The 14,177-nt window shown below is 44.8% G+C and overlaps 1 long non-coding RNA gene across 1 annotated transcript; it reads right to left on the bottom strand.

Moving 5' to 3' along the window:
* Positions 1–227: 227 nt before the first annotated feature.
* On the bottom strand, positions 228–12,852 carry LOC141949293 (uncharacterized). Its single transcript, XR_012630719.1, has 3 exons — positions 12,771–12,852; positions 10,081–10,171; positions 228–6,017 (listed from the first exon to the last, which is right to left on the bottom strand). It is a non-coding gene; the product is annotated as an uncharacterized LOC141949293 (long non-coding RNA).
* Positions 12,853–14,177: the final 1,325 nt, after the last annotated feature.

The raw sequence follows: 14,177 nt of genomic DNA, 5'->3' as shown, positions 1-14,177 counted from the left end.
CAAGACCTGACCTGTAGTCACTGAAATCAGACACAAATCAGGCCTCTGACTTCAACACAGATGAGAAAGTCCCCACCAGGCTGTTCTTCACCTCCCCTGGGATTTTTCTTGAAAATCCATCAAGGTGGAGACGCAGCAATCAAAGCAACGGGAGCAGACATGTTTTTGGGGTCCATGGTTGCTTTTGCAGAACAGGGACAGTCCCTAGGGTTTGGTTTTTTTCTTTATTATATGTTTTTATATTTGAAGACTATTATTTGGGGGGTTCATTTGCCTTTCAGAGGACTGTGTAGTTAGAAAATGCTGAAAAAAATCTCAGAGCTGTGGGATTACATGTTTCTATGTGTATATTCCTCAGGTTTTGAATAGGAAAGGTCACTAAAGAGTTCGTTGGTTCTTAACACGTACAAGAGCAGGCAGCAGGTCAACCAGGTTGTTTCCTGCCAAGCTCTACAGATAACCTAGTTATATTAGTATTTTTTGATAGATCTCCATCAATGACTTCCCAGAAAATAAAAACTGTTGTCAAGAAGTACCCAACACAATATTCGGGGATTCATACCAAGTTTAGTCTGGCTGGAGTAAGCTGATAACTGTCATCAATTCCTTTGCTTTTCATGGGGAGTGCTATAGTATTAACATCAACTAACATAATTTTGGTTGCTAGCTTACTTAAGATTAGTTAAATGCTCCTTCATACTATGGAAATGAGTCACTTGGGAGGGAGAAGAAATTTCTTGAAGTCTCATTTTGCACAGTGTGAGAGTCTCAGCTCTGTTTAGTCATCATTTTGCGGAGTGTCTTGTATTCAATGATTCACTTTTTCCAGAGCATGTGAATTTTGGATGTTTCTGAATGTTAGAATAACAATTGTTTTGGTGCCCAAAAGCCAACAGAAACAAGTGGATGGTGTTATTTAAAGCTTGACCTCACAGCCAGCTGAAGGATGTGTCCTGGCATTGTGAGACAGTAAGACAAACTAATTGCCTAAGTGCCTCCTATCCCAAAGGTCTTGAGGTAAGATTGAGAAGGCAAATAGAAAAAGCGCAGTACAGCAGAGCTCTCTGCAGGGAATTTTCTCATTGAAAAGAGAATTTTTCAAGATTTTGTAGGGCAGGTGTAGGAACACTGCCCAGTTTCCAGTGGAGCTGAAAGACTGAAATGCAGGCGAGCTCCCCAGCATTGGGGGGCTGTGAGACTCACCACGCTCAGGACCACCAGGCTCCCAGTCACCAATCAAAAGTCCCAATTCTCAGCTCTCTTCAGCACCTTTGAGTATTTCCACTTTGTTCCCTGGCTTTCTAAAATTGCCAGGGCGGCAAAGCATCAATCATTCCCTTGCCATCGCAGACGGGGGAGCTGGGTTGTTAGTTTAGGACAGCTTTCAAGCATTGCAGGGGGCTTGCTGGCACCTCAGTACAGCTGATGAACTCTCCATCTTCAGAAGCCAGAGCCATCCTGTGCTCAGTTTCCTCACTTTTCTGCACCACAGCCCTGTTGGTTTGATTGAAATACTGCTATGACTGATACTGAAGCAGTGGTGCAGTTTTATCAGACACAGACGTGACACCCGGGAGATGAACCCACTGCGATAACAGTTTTATTAATCGTGATCAATATATCTAGATAGAAAAAGAATGATTTAAAACCTTAAAAATAAAAGAACAAATTGTAATGATCAGAAAAGGGCTTCCCCTTGCTGTTACACCCCGCAGAGCACCTGGGGAAAGCTGGAGGGCTGCAGGCATCCTGAGGGGGAACAGAACCCCCCAACCACAGTGAGGGAACAGTCTGTGACCAAGGACACTGAGCAACAACCTGAAAAATGACCCCACCTTCCCTCTTGCCCACTCAGCATCTCTCTCCACTTGCTGCCCAGGCAGCATTTTTGGTCCCTTGTGTCCTGTTTGACCCACCTGGGAGCCAGGACAGCTTGCGATGTGCTATGCTGCAGGGAGGCACTCTGTCTTGCACAGGGATCAATTTAAAAGCTACATCAAATTATTATCCGTGGAAAAATAACACCTCTGCTGCTGAATCCACTCATCCTCGCTTCCTGTGTGTTCAGAGCCAAGCTTTGGGCTCACCCATTCACGTGTTCTTGTCAATGTGAAGCTCAAACAATGGTCTGGGGGTTTGGGGAAGTGAAGCAGGCAGCCAGCATGGCTTCCCTTGCCCGTCCTCCTCCTGCTCGGAGAGAAGAACCGCTCTACAGCTGCTACAGGTTGCTAAAAGCTCTGTGTCCCCATGTCCCCCCACGCAGGAGAGCAGAGCAGAAGAAGGTGCCACCCACGGCATCCGCTCGTAGACACGTGGCTTGTTCCTGCTGCACCGTGGTCCCTGGGATCCCGATTTTCAGGTACAAGTAAAGACCTGCTGTATTTTGCTATCAGCCACCTTCATTTTTGTGCCTGGTGTTTAAGCCAAGTCATGCTCAGTGTTTGCTTTCCAAAGAAAAGGATTGTCCTGAGGGCAGAGTTAATTCTCAGGATAATCAGGCAAAAGAAATGCATGAGCCAAGTGGTGAATTCAAAGATTAAAAATCCTGTATGCCTCGTGTGCCAAACACGGCTCCGCTCATGAAAGCTCAGACATCTGCATGGGCTTCTGTAGGAAGAGCCAAAAGTCTAGCAGATCCTCAGAAAAAACACATATTTGTAATAAATCATGCACATGCTTTAACAAAACAAAAAAGTTTTATTAATTGCAGCACTTCAAGTAGTATTTTGCCTCTCCTGAAAGTGGCACTTCAGACTTCCAGAATATGAACAGTGTATCACAGTGCATCAGTATTAAGACATCCTTCTTGCAGAAGGAATCAGCTGTGTTAGGCAACGTGCATCAAATGTTTTTCAAATGACTTGGTTACATTTCTGTTCTGCTTTTACTGGTCACCCAGCCCTCAGCAGTGTTTCCTTTCAGTTTTCTGAGAAACAATGTCAAGCACCCTTCACTCGCTTCTGGCCCTGCGCTGTCCACAGCATCTCTGGCACTGCCGATATTCGTCGTAAATAACTGCACTTAGGCAGATAACTTCTGTGAATTCTGATAATAACAATATTCATGGTTTTTTGAAGTGTATTACTGCAGCCAAATGGATTAGAATATTTTTAAAGATTTTAACAGTTAAAAGAGCTCAGTATTTTCATCTCTTAGAGCCAGTCAAGTGCATCTGCATTATTATTGCCTGATTTTTGACATAGAAGCAAAGATTCAGCCTTTTCCCAGACAGTGTAGCAAGGATCGTGAATAAACACAAAGAGAAGAAGGAAAGGAAGAAGGAAGAGTCTCTAAAGCAACTCTGGAGATACTAAATTGTGTATAGTCATGTAAAAAATGTTTTCATTGGAGTCCATGTCAGAAAAAATGCACTTGAGCGATCTCAGAGATCCTAATGTGAGGTGCATACTCCTCAGGCTGGGATATTTACCTTTCACTCAGAGGGTGCTCACTTTATCTGGCATGTAAAAAACCTCTTTTTTTTCATTTAGTCTGGCTGCGGTGCAGACAGGCTGGAAGAGAGAAGGACCTCCCGCTGCCGGCCACCTCCTGCCCCAGCAGCATGGCGGGTGCACCCGGTTTCACTGCCTCTTTTCTGGGTGTTGCCTTTCAGTCAAGTTCATCTTGGTGAAGGCAGGAAAAGGGCACCTTTTCTACCACTACACTTTTCTAGCCACCACAAAAAGGTGTGATTGTGAAATTTAGAAACTGGCTGGTAAGCAAAGAGCAGGAAACTCCTCCACACTTGCCATTTGCCTTGGGTTTGTGAAGTCTGATCTTCAGGTGACAGCTCCTGTGCCTCTCATCACCTTGGACCACAGGCCATTCAGAAAAGTGGTCACAGCTCCTGTTTTCGGCTCTAATAGTCCAAGTGCCAAGTAACTGCTACCAGTGGGGCATGTCAGACATTCACTGGTACCAGTTTGAGTGTGAGGATCTACTGCAAGTTGAACAAGGGAAGGTTAGAGCTGAAAATTCATCACACTTGGGTTTTGTGCCTTCTTCATGTCCTTCTTCTCAAATGGTCAAAGGCTTATTGCTGTGTTCAGGCTGGCAAGGTGTATTGAAGGTCTGGAAGCTTGATGGAGGGAGGCTGTATGTTGCATTTTGGCTATTAACACTTGGGGTTTGGCTTATTCTACTTTTCTTTCCACCTTTTATGATCTGTGGATTGCAGAACATATCACAGAAGTTCAGTCTCTCAAAACCACAGTCTGTAATTGAAGCTGGAGGCCATCTCCCATGCAGGACTAACTGGAAGTACCTATGTCCACTTGTGCATCGGGGAGTGTCTGAGGTATCTGGAGTACTTTAGGTTTTACTGATAACCTCCCAGTGCTTTGAGGAGACCCCAGGAATCACCAGCTGGGTAGCAGCTCTGTTCTACATCTACCCAAGCCCCAGTGCGGTCAAGGGACATTCATGGCCCTGGTCTTCTGCACCCCTGCCAAAGGAGCTGGAACAGCACTATTAACCCCAGCACATCCCTCCCTGCCTCCAAAACCACAGCCACTGAAATCACTGCTGATCCCTCTGGGTACAGCATATGGACCCCTCAACACAGAGGTTTTCTCAAACTCTCTCCCCACCTTGTAGGGCTGCAGCAAACAACTGCATTCTGGCTTTCCACCTCCTGTTTATTTCTGAAGGGGGATGTGAGAGAAGCTGTTCACTACTTAGTTGTAGTAAGGTCCCAAGAATAGCTCCAGGCATGCACTGAGGTGTGCCAGCTCAGCTCTGCTTTGTCCTGGGGACTCTTATGGTGGGGCTGATGCAACCTGCAGGACAAGCCCAGCTAGGCTAGGTCAGCTTGGGGCTCACCTTGTCTCTCGCTCCTACCTGATGAGTCTGGTGGGTCACCTGGGTTAGACAGATTTTGCGATATAGATCATATCTTTACTATACAACTATAAAGCTCTTGGCTCAACGGATCCCTGAGTAAGTCTCTAAACATCCTTTTCATATAAAAAAAATATTTAGGTTGCCTTAGTTCTTACAACCGTACATGAAATGTCATTTGTTTCACCAGTACAGTGAATAAACTCTAGATTGCAAACAATCAAAGCAAGCCCACGTTGCCCTAAGGCTGTCAACGCGAGTACCCACAGCCCAGCTTTGTGCCAAGGGGCTCCTCAACCCCAAGCTCCTCACAATAACCAAGGCGAAATAGCATCAGAAAACAGGAAGGTTTAAACTCAGTCGTGTGCCAAAACATGAGCCTTGGTCCTGGTTATTGAACAGTTTTCAAACCAGTAGTTTGAAATTGTCTTGAAGTGTCTTCTGTTTGGTGTCACAGCGCTGCTTCCCCTGGGAGTACGCACTACTTTGTTTTTAGTGTCGATCTGTTAGACATGCTAAAAAATATTTTGTAGTAGATGTATACATTAATGATCCTTAAAATAATCCCCAGGAAGTAACTGAGGGACCTGAGAAGGGCTGCGGCCATGCTGGAGAAATGACACAACAGAACGCAAGGGCTGCGGGTGGGAGCAGAAGTGCTGGTGGCCTTCAGGAGGTCATCAGTCTGGAACAGGGCACACTCTGCACTCACCAGCATCCAGATGATCCTGGATGTCAGTCTGGCGTTTTTCACTGTCCGTAAATGGCGAGACTCTGTGGGGAAGAAGGTTATCAAGTACGCCTCGAAGGCCACGCAACTCAGCAGCAAACAGCTGACGTGTGCGTTTGCAGTGAGGAGGTTCTGCAGCAGAGCTGATGTGAGCGCTGGAGATGAGATACTAACATCAAAGGTCCATAGAACCATCGCAGAAACAACGGTAATGCAAACCAGGATGTCTGCCTTTGCTAGGCTCGAAATGAGAACCGCAGTGGACTTGGATGAAACCTTTGCAGACTGCAGGATGATTATCGCGTACAAACTGCCCAGCAGGCCCAGAAAAGTGCTGACAGCATTTGAAGAAGACAGGACAAGGTATTGGATATATTTAAGTACCAGGTATCTTCTGAGATCTTTCATGTGGTCTCTCTCCATGGAAATGCCAGTCAGGGAAGAATACCTAGAATACATATAAAAATGGGTGATTAAATGTAAAACTAGTGGGATAGATTCCAGACAAATTATTATGTACCTGCATTTGTACAGACACCTGCTGGCACTCTGCGCACTCCAGCATTACTGTGGCATTGGTTGGTTACCCAGCTTCAGAGGCGTTTTGGTATGTGAAATCCTCAGACTGCATCAATCATTAAATAAATTGCATATAGGCCCAGGCGATGACATTTTATTATAGTTAACACAGGAGTCATGGCAGGGAACTGAAATGGACTAACACTGGAAAAATTGAGGCCGGAATGGGGCTACTTTCACTATGCAAGTTTTTTTCCATTTGCCTTTGTGGGTCAATTCAAAAATGAAGAATCTATTCTCTAGTGTTGCAGCAAGAAAAAGATTTCCAGTTGTGTTGTGTAGAAGGGTAAATGAGAGATTTATTACTTATTTTGGGAGTGCTATCCAAGAAATGTCCCAGCTGAATCAGTAGTTGAGAATTACCGTACAAATACCCATTTGATTTCCTTTGCCTGTCATTAGCACAACTCTTTGTATACTTTCATATGGCGTCTGTAGCTTCTAAATATAATGGAATGCCCAGGCCCAGGGTAGGAAATGGCAATAAATTATAAATTCTGGGCGACCAGGGAAAAGGTGGGCTCAGCAGTCCCTGCTGCTATGGCTTCACAAGCACACAGCTGCTGGCTGCAGAAGTCCATGGGGTTTTTAAGTTTTGCTGTGAAGGGAAGTGGTCTCTGGTTCGGTGTGAGGTTGGTGAAAGCATCCCGGTGTGCGCTGGAGCTCCCCACACCTGTGAGCTTTTGGCTCGGAGCGCAGGAGTGGAGCTTCCCGGGGCCATGCCGGCTGCTGCGTGGCTGGAAGCTGGTCCAGCTGGTGCCCAGCCCCAGCTACGGCACCATTTAAAATGTTTCTCTAATTTTCTGATTTTATATCTACATTTCTTTGGGAGTAAGCTAAAAGCCAAAAGACATTTCAAGCATTATTGCCCAAATGTGCTGTTTAAGTTTCTTTTTCTTAAGTACCATTTACAAAGCCTAAAACCAACTTGTTGTTCCATTGATTGGCAACCGCTAACATTTTACTCCTTGGCCTTAACAGAGCTATAATTAGATACAACTCTAAATTTCCCCCTGAGAGTGCTATACTGTTATGTTTCCAGTTTATTAGTTGAATCTCCTAATACATTCAGTTGGATGTTTCTGAACCAATTGTGGGATCTGACCTGGAATTTGAGGGAAAGTTTATAGACGTCTGGGCAGCTCCCCAAATGAGCCTTGGGATGAAGGTGCTCCTGGTTCTCCTGAGTGCCTGGAGGCCTTTCATATTTACCCACCACTGGCTGCCTGCAATCTTTGCAGCCATGGTGTGCTTTGGGGTTGGTTTATCTCTTGAGAGGCCTGATACAAGCCTCAATTCACTAGGGTGTGTGAGCAAGAGGAAAACCTGCATCCCTCTGACTGTTAGCTAATGCTGGTGGACAGAACCAGCCATCAAGAATGGCACACAACTGGGTTTAGGCAACATCTGAAGCAATGAAATTTATGAAAACAGCCAGTTCCCGTAGGCTGCCAGTGGGAGTCCTTTATCTGGCCATTGTCTCCTATAAAAGGTTGCAAACAGTCTCTTTGCCTTAAATTCAGTGGAAAGAGGTACCTGATGATCCACTTCTGCCTGGGGGTCCTTCACATCTCAGAGGGCAGCTTGAAGTATTTTGCGTCAGTGAGATTAAGTTTGCTTAGCAACTCTTCACGGTCATTTTGTATGAACATGCTGAAATAATCTAATAAATCAGGGCTGCATCCCAAGGCTCTGCTCATTTCCTATACATGCAAAGTACCCATCAACTTCAACTACAGGTTTGCGTGACATGAAGAATTGGTTGGAGATGACTAACAGCTCCGGATCTGACCTTATATTTACACACTCACATCTTAAGCAGGAATGAAGTTAGTGAAGATATTTTTAGGTATTAGCATAATTTGTGTAATATTGCATTGAAAGGGCGTTAAGTGTGAACTATCCCTGTGTGGGATAAGGTTACAAAGAGTAGTAAAAGGCTAATTTGGTTAAATCGTTGGTTTCCTATGATCTCAAAAGCAAGAAAGACATTTACAAAAAATAGAGTGAGGATTATATGATGAAGTTCAGTATAAAAAAATAGGATAAACATATAAGAATTATATTGGAAAGACCAAGACACAAGATGAAGTGCAGTGAAGAAGTGTTGTATGGGTAAGGAGGAAACACTCCATAAATACATTGTCAGACAAAGGAAGACTGAGGAACGAGTCTGCTCCCTGCAACGTTTGCATGACCAGCCAGCTGTGGGTACCAAAATTAGAAGACAACAATTCTTTTCCTCTGAAAGGCCCACTTATGGCTGGGCACGTGCCACAGCAAGAGCTAGCAGCAGAAGACCCCCAGTAAGGTTCCTGACTAGACTAAAGGAAGAACAAGGTGGGTGTTGCTTAGATAAATTCTGTGTTTTCAAATTCCTGAGCTTCAAGTAATTTATCCAAGTGCGCTTAGACACCGGCTGAAGCAATTTCAGAGATATTCATGGTTATCACTGAGAAGTTTTAAAGGACAAATGGTAGAAGTTCCAGAAAACTTGAAATAGCAAAGATGGAGCCTGTCTTTAAAAGGGAGGAGTAGGTCAAGAGGAGCCAGAAAATTGTAAACTTCAGTTCCCAGAAAACTACTAAAATAATCAAGTTGTTATCTAAACGGTAGAGAGGAGATAAGGAAGAACAATGTGGATTTCTCACAGATAAAGTAAATTTATTGAGCCCAGCTTCCTTCTGTAGCAGGATAACAGATCTCATGAGTGAGGAGAGAACCAGCAAGTGTCATGTATCTTGAATTTTGTTAAAACTTTCAATATTCTTATTGAGGCAATCTAAGGAAATGTGAACTAGACAAAACTATGATTAAGTCATGTATAGCTGGATGGGACACTAAGAAAAGGCTAATTATCAGAAATTAGAGGAATGGTGTATCTGAGGGGGTTCTGCAGAAATCTGACATTTTGTGCATTTTCATTAACTACAATAAGGGACAGAGTTCATGCTTATCAAGTTTGCTTATAAAGTCAGCTGTCACAAGTCTGCAAGAACAGTTTCAGATCCACACAAGAGCTGGTCCCTGCGTAGCAGTGAGTGAGAGGAAGAACGAAGGTGCAGGCGGGAGGAGGGAGTGAGCCAGGGGAGGAGGGTGGCTGCCATAGGCGGCAGCGCCAACCCAAGGGGGTATCGGTACAGCCTGTGGGTGGCAACACCCACAGCTGGAGTCAGCAACAGTTGAGTCAGAAAAGGCAGATGCCGTCTTGTGTTGCATAAACAGGAGAAATGTCTGTAACCGCATGGGATGAGTCGTTGGAAGTTAGGTCTTGACTGAAGTATGTGACCACTTTTGAGGCTGACAGTTCAAGAAAGGTATCAATTGCTGAAAATGTTTCAAAGACACTGAGGGGATCAGAGATTTAGCTAAATGTAACAATGACGTTTCTTTCATATTTGAGCACTTGCCTCCTTATGTAAATTCTCAGTATTCCAATGTGAGCACCCTGGAGCTTGTCCTACAGAGCTTTTCCAGTACAGTTACCCGACAGGTCTGGGTGGTTGTTTTAGTGCTTGCCTGTTGAGATGATGGGAAAATGATAATTCTGAGTGATTCCTATGAAAGGCACCAAGCCAAGATTTTTAAGAGTGAGATTCCCGTTGCTTGTTAAGACTTGATTTGTTCCAGGTTGACTCATCCAAGATTCACATGCAGCTTTTATCTTTTTTTTTTTTAAAGTGTCTGAGCCAACTCATTAGTGGAATCCTTTAGGGAAGAGGTAGGAATTATTTAGTCCTGTACTTCAGCTGAATTGTGATACAGTTCAACTTACCCCAGTTTTCCACACCGATTAACTAGAAAAATGATTCTGCATTTTCTGGTGAAAGCAAAATCTTTCTGAAATCAATGGCCTGTGCTCTTTCCATTAAGTCAAAGGGCTTTGCCGCCCGCTAGTCCTGGCGCAACCCCTTTAGTGTGTCATAACTTACCAAGAAGTGGCTTTGATTCACTGGGGAGGATGCAGGAGGTGGTGAAGAGGAGGGTTAATCTCTGAGCAGTGATGTCTGAGCAGCGGTTTGGCTGTTTCAATAAAAAGCATCAATGAAATTAAGATCCATTGGAACAAAACCATCCAAATCCACAGCGTGAAAGCTCGCACACTCACTAGCTAGAAGTGGAGGAGAACCAAGCTGTGATACGTACAGTTGAATACTGATTTATCTTGCTACTCAGGCAAGATACTCTTTCTTTGGAAAGGTACATTAAGAATGTTCTATCATTATTTTTTTTGCCTTTTTTTTTTTTTTTTTTGCAGCAATTTCTGTGTATATTTTCATTAAATGTATTTCTGAGGAAACAAATTACATGCCTAGATAAAGATCTTTGCTCATTTTACAGCTGATTAGTGTTGTGAATTGTTGTATGCTGGAAAGTACATGTAACCTGGCCCAAGCTGCTGTGCACTGAAGATCAACATACCTGGCCACAGGACCAGCTAAATCTGAGACTGTGAATCCCAAATGAGGGGTAGTAAACAAATCTAAACTGGTCTGAGCAGCTGAATGAGTGAGCAAAATGTGCAGTTCGTTAACTTTGGGATTTTACATCTCCTTTGGAGAATGGCGAAATAAAACTTTATTGGAAAACAAACTGAATCAAACAGAAGTTTGCCATGTGGATAAAACCAATTTTCTCCAGTGAGCTGGTCTCATTCATATATTTCCTCCATCCTTTCTTTTCACTTAAGAAGTTCAAAAGGAAGAAGACACCAATGGCTGGATTTACAGCAGAACTTTATCTTGTCCACGTGGAGCATTTTAGTTCTGAGTTTCTGGGAACTGGGTCCTATCTCACACACCAGGACTTGGTGATGAGCCCATAGGCTCTTCTAATGACGAGTGGTAGAAAAAGATAATGAGCAGCTGGTACAGCTGGAGGAGGTGCCCAGAAGAAGCCAGTCCAGACACTAAGGAGCCCGGCACGTCTTTCACGTCTTCCCTTCTTGAAAACTTCAGCATTTTACATAATGCTGCCAGCATTTTACATAACACTGCAATGTACTTTGGAAAGGAACTGGAGTTTCTGGATGGAAGATGCCTTCCCACCTTCTGTTAGAGATGTGTCAGTGGTGTCCTTCCTTTCAAGCCACAGCTGCTCCAGGAGGCAGGATCATTGCTGTGGCTCCCTTCTGCCTCCCTCCACCCCTTTCACACTATGACTTAGTGATTAAAACTCATCCAGAATGTAGCAGAACGAGGTTTGATTTCCTCCTTGGCCACAGGGGATTTAGATGTTTATCTCTCATGGGTGTCCCAACCAGCAGGCTACAGGTTGCCCTGAGGCGGGGACACTTTTCATACCACCTAAGGAATCTGGGGACAGTGTGGGAAAACAGCTGACACCCTGGGCCAGGGGGCAGGGATCAGGAAAAGGCTCATGGATCACAACACAGGTAGTTGCGGATGTTTGCTAGGGAAAAGGGCATCCCAGTTTCCCATACTTGCTTCAAATGCTGTTTGGATACATCTGTTCTAGTAAATTAAGCAGAGCTGGGAGATGTTCCCCATAGTTCTTCACAGTCTTGAGAGAGCTCCAGTGGCCCCCAACAGAGTTTTGGCATCTGCCAGTGCACACACACCCCCAAATGCTGTGCAGGCATGGGCTGGGCTTTAGCCAGAGGCAGGCACCGCTGCCCGCAGGCAGCACAGCTGCGAGGATGGTTTGGGGATATGGTCCTTGTTGCTGTAGCTGAGCTTAGTGCCTGAGATCATCCAGGGCACATCACTAGTCAGACGTAGCCTTTACATATGTAAGATTAAAAAGTCATTGGATGACTGAAGAGTGCACGGAGCAGGGTGTGAAGCCACGGGCTCCTCCTTTGGAGAAGGTGGCTGTCAGCATGGCTCTCCTGAGCTCCCACTGCCAGCATCCTCCTCCACAGCCAACCCAGCAGCTTCCCTCCATCTGGGAAATCCTGCCAGCCCGCGAAGGACCTGGGGCAATCCAGAAGAGGTGCTCTGCATCAGCAGACCCTTCCCTTTGCCTGCACAGGGGCAAGGACAGGCAGGCAGGGAGGGCAACTGCCCTCTCTCCACCCAGCCTGGGCAGGCGGGATCGCACCTGGGATGGAGCTTGTGGGAGCAGGAACGGGGAGCTGTTTCCAGAACAGCTGTTCCCATCCTGCCAGAATGGCCAGAATTAGTGAAGAAGGCAACCTGAGCCAATTCATCTATTTATTTACAGTTTTCAAAGTCACCTCTTGCAGTATTCATTGCAGGTCACTCGCAGGAGGATCACTGCATGTGAACAGTGACAGACAGTTTTTGTTTAGTCATTATTCAGATGAAACCTCAGTTCAAGTTCATGGGAGGTTTCCTGAACTAACGCTTTGTGTCTTCAGCGGTACTATTTTTAATCTCCACAGAAATTGCTCTCCTGAGACACTTTACAAATTCCAGTTAATAATAACTTCTCATTTGTCATTGGTATGCTGTTGTAGTCTGAGAGGTAATCAAAAATATCTCCTACTCTTAAACAAATACTTCCTTTCAAAATTCCGCCTGGAATTGTGTCAGACAATATACAGGAGAACAAATTTGAAACCCAGATTACCACTGAATATCCTGACTGTAATGAAGTGGTATTAGCTTTTACTTAGTTTAAAAGCAAAAATACTTACATTTGCTGGAAAAAGCAGCCAGGAATAGTTTTCTGCATCACTGTATTCTGTGTATGGTCTGCAGCAGAGCTAAAATGTGCCGTTTCCCTTGGATTGCTTCCTGGTTTTTATATATAGCGTCACGTATTTGATACCACGTCAGAGCATGGGGCTATGCTGACAGGATTTGTTTTGCTAGGCAACATCCCCAGAGCTGGTTTCACAAGAATTACTCGCTTGAATCATGGCAGCTATTAACTTTCAGCTGTCTGGAAAAATTGATGCCCTGTGTGGAAGAGGAGTCCCAGACACTTCCTCAAGTACATGCTTCGAGATGGAGCAGATTACAGGGTGTAATCCTGAACTCGTCTGGGTGTTGTATGAGCTAACACAGATTATCCATGAGTAAAAAAAATATTTTATTCTGAGCAAAGAAAATGTGTCCTCTGGCATGAAAAACAGCGCTATATCTAGCTGGACTGGGTATCCCTGATGAGTGTTTGTGTTGGTGTTGCCTGGGCTACCCAGGTTTGATGCTGGTTACATTTACACCAACCCTTCTCTATTGTTCTCCAGGCATGACGTTGGTTAAGCAAAGTCCATCTGTGTTTCAGGGCAAGGGAATCTCTTCACGGGGTGTGGTGGGAGAGAGGAGAAGCATCTCACAGAGACCGTGGAGAACAGCAAACCGATGTGCTCCCAGACACACAAACACATACTACGGCTCCCAACCACATGGTGGATGCCAATCTGGTGGTTGGACTCAGCCCATGGCAGCAGGGGATTAAAGGCAGTGACGCTGTGCTGGTTTCTGATCAGCGGGGAGGGTTTGCTGCCAGTCCCACACCAGCTCTGCCAGCAGCACACCGCTTCCCTCACCTGTTCTGCGAGTGATGGAAAGCTGGAGAAAGATAAAGTGGCTGAAAATCCAGGTGCTGGAAAGCACTGTTGTTACAGCCGCAACCGGAGGATGGTGCAGGGAAGGCAGCCCTGTGCTCTGCTGCTCGCTCAGAGAGTCCGGGGTTTGCACTGAAGTATGGTGGGAGGAGACCTGCCCAAGCCAGAGAAAGTTCCTCAAAAAAGGGATTTGACTGGCTGGTGACTAATATAATTTGTGCTTTGATTTAAGAGTATAAATATTTATTTTTTTGTATTTGATTTTAATAAGAACGACTTAGCTTTTGCCAGAGGCTCTCTATAGCAGTTTTATTTTTTACAACTACTGTTTCCATTACATTTGCTTATTTTGCTTGCATGCCGAGACGATACAACAGAAAGTCAGCTGCAAGAGCATAAATTCTGCAAACAAGCTACCCGCTTTCTCAGCAGCTTGAAATTTCATAACTACTTGCGGAAAGATAATGCAAACCCATTTCATCAGAGTGCTTCCCCCGTGGCACCGACGCTGTGAAAACAATAATAAAATCA

This window comes from Strix uralensis, chromosome 13, assembly GCF_047716275.1.
Source record: "Strix uralensis isolate ZFMK-TIS-50842 chromosome 13, bStrUra1, whole genome shotgun sequence".
NCBI classification, from domain to species: domain Eukaryota; kingdom Metazoa; phylum Chordata; class Aves; order Strigiformes; family Strigidae; genus Strix; species Strix uralensis.
The sequence above is the reverse complement of the archived record's forward strand: the minus strand, read 5'-3'. Positions and strand labels throughout refer to the sequence as shown.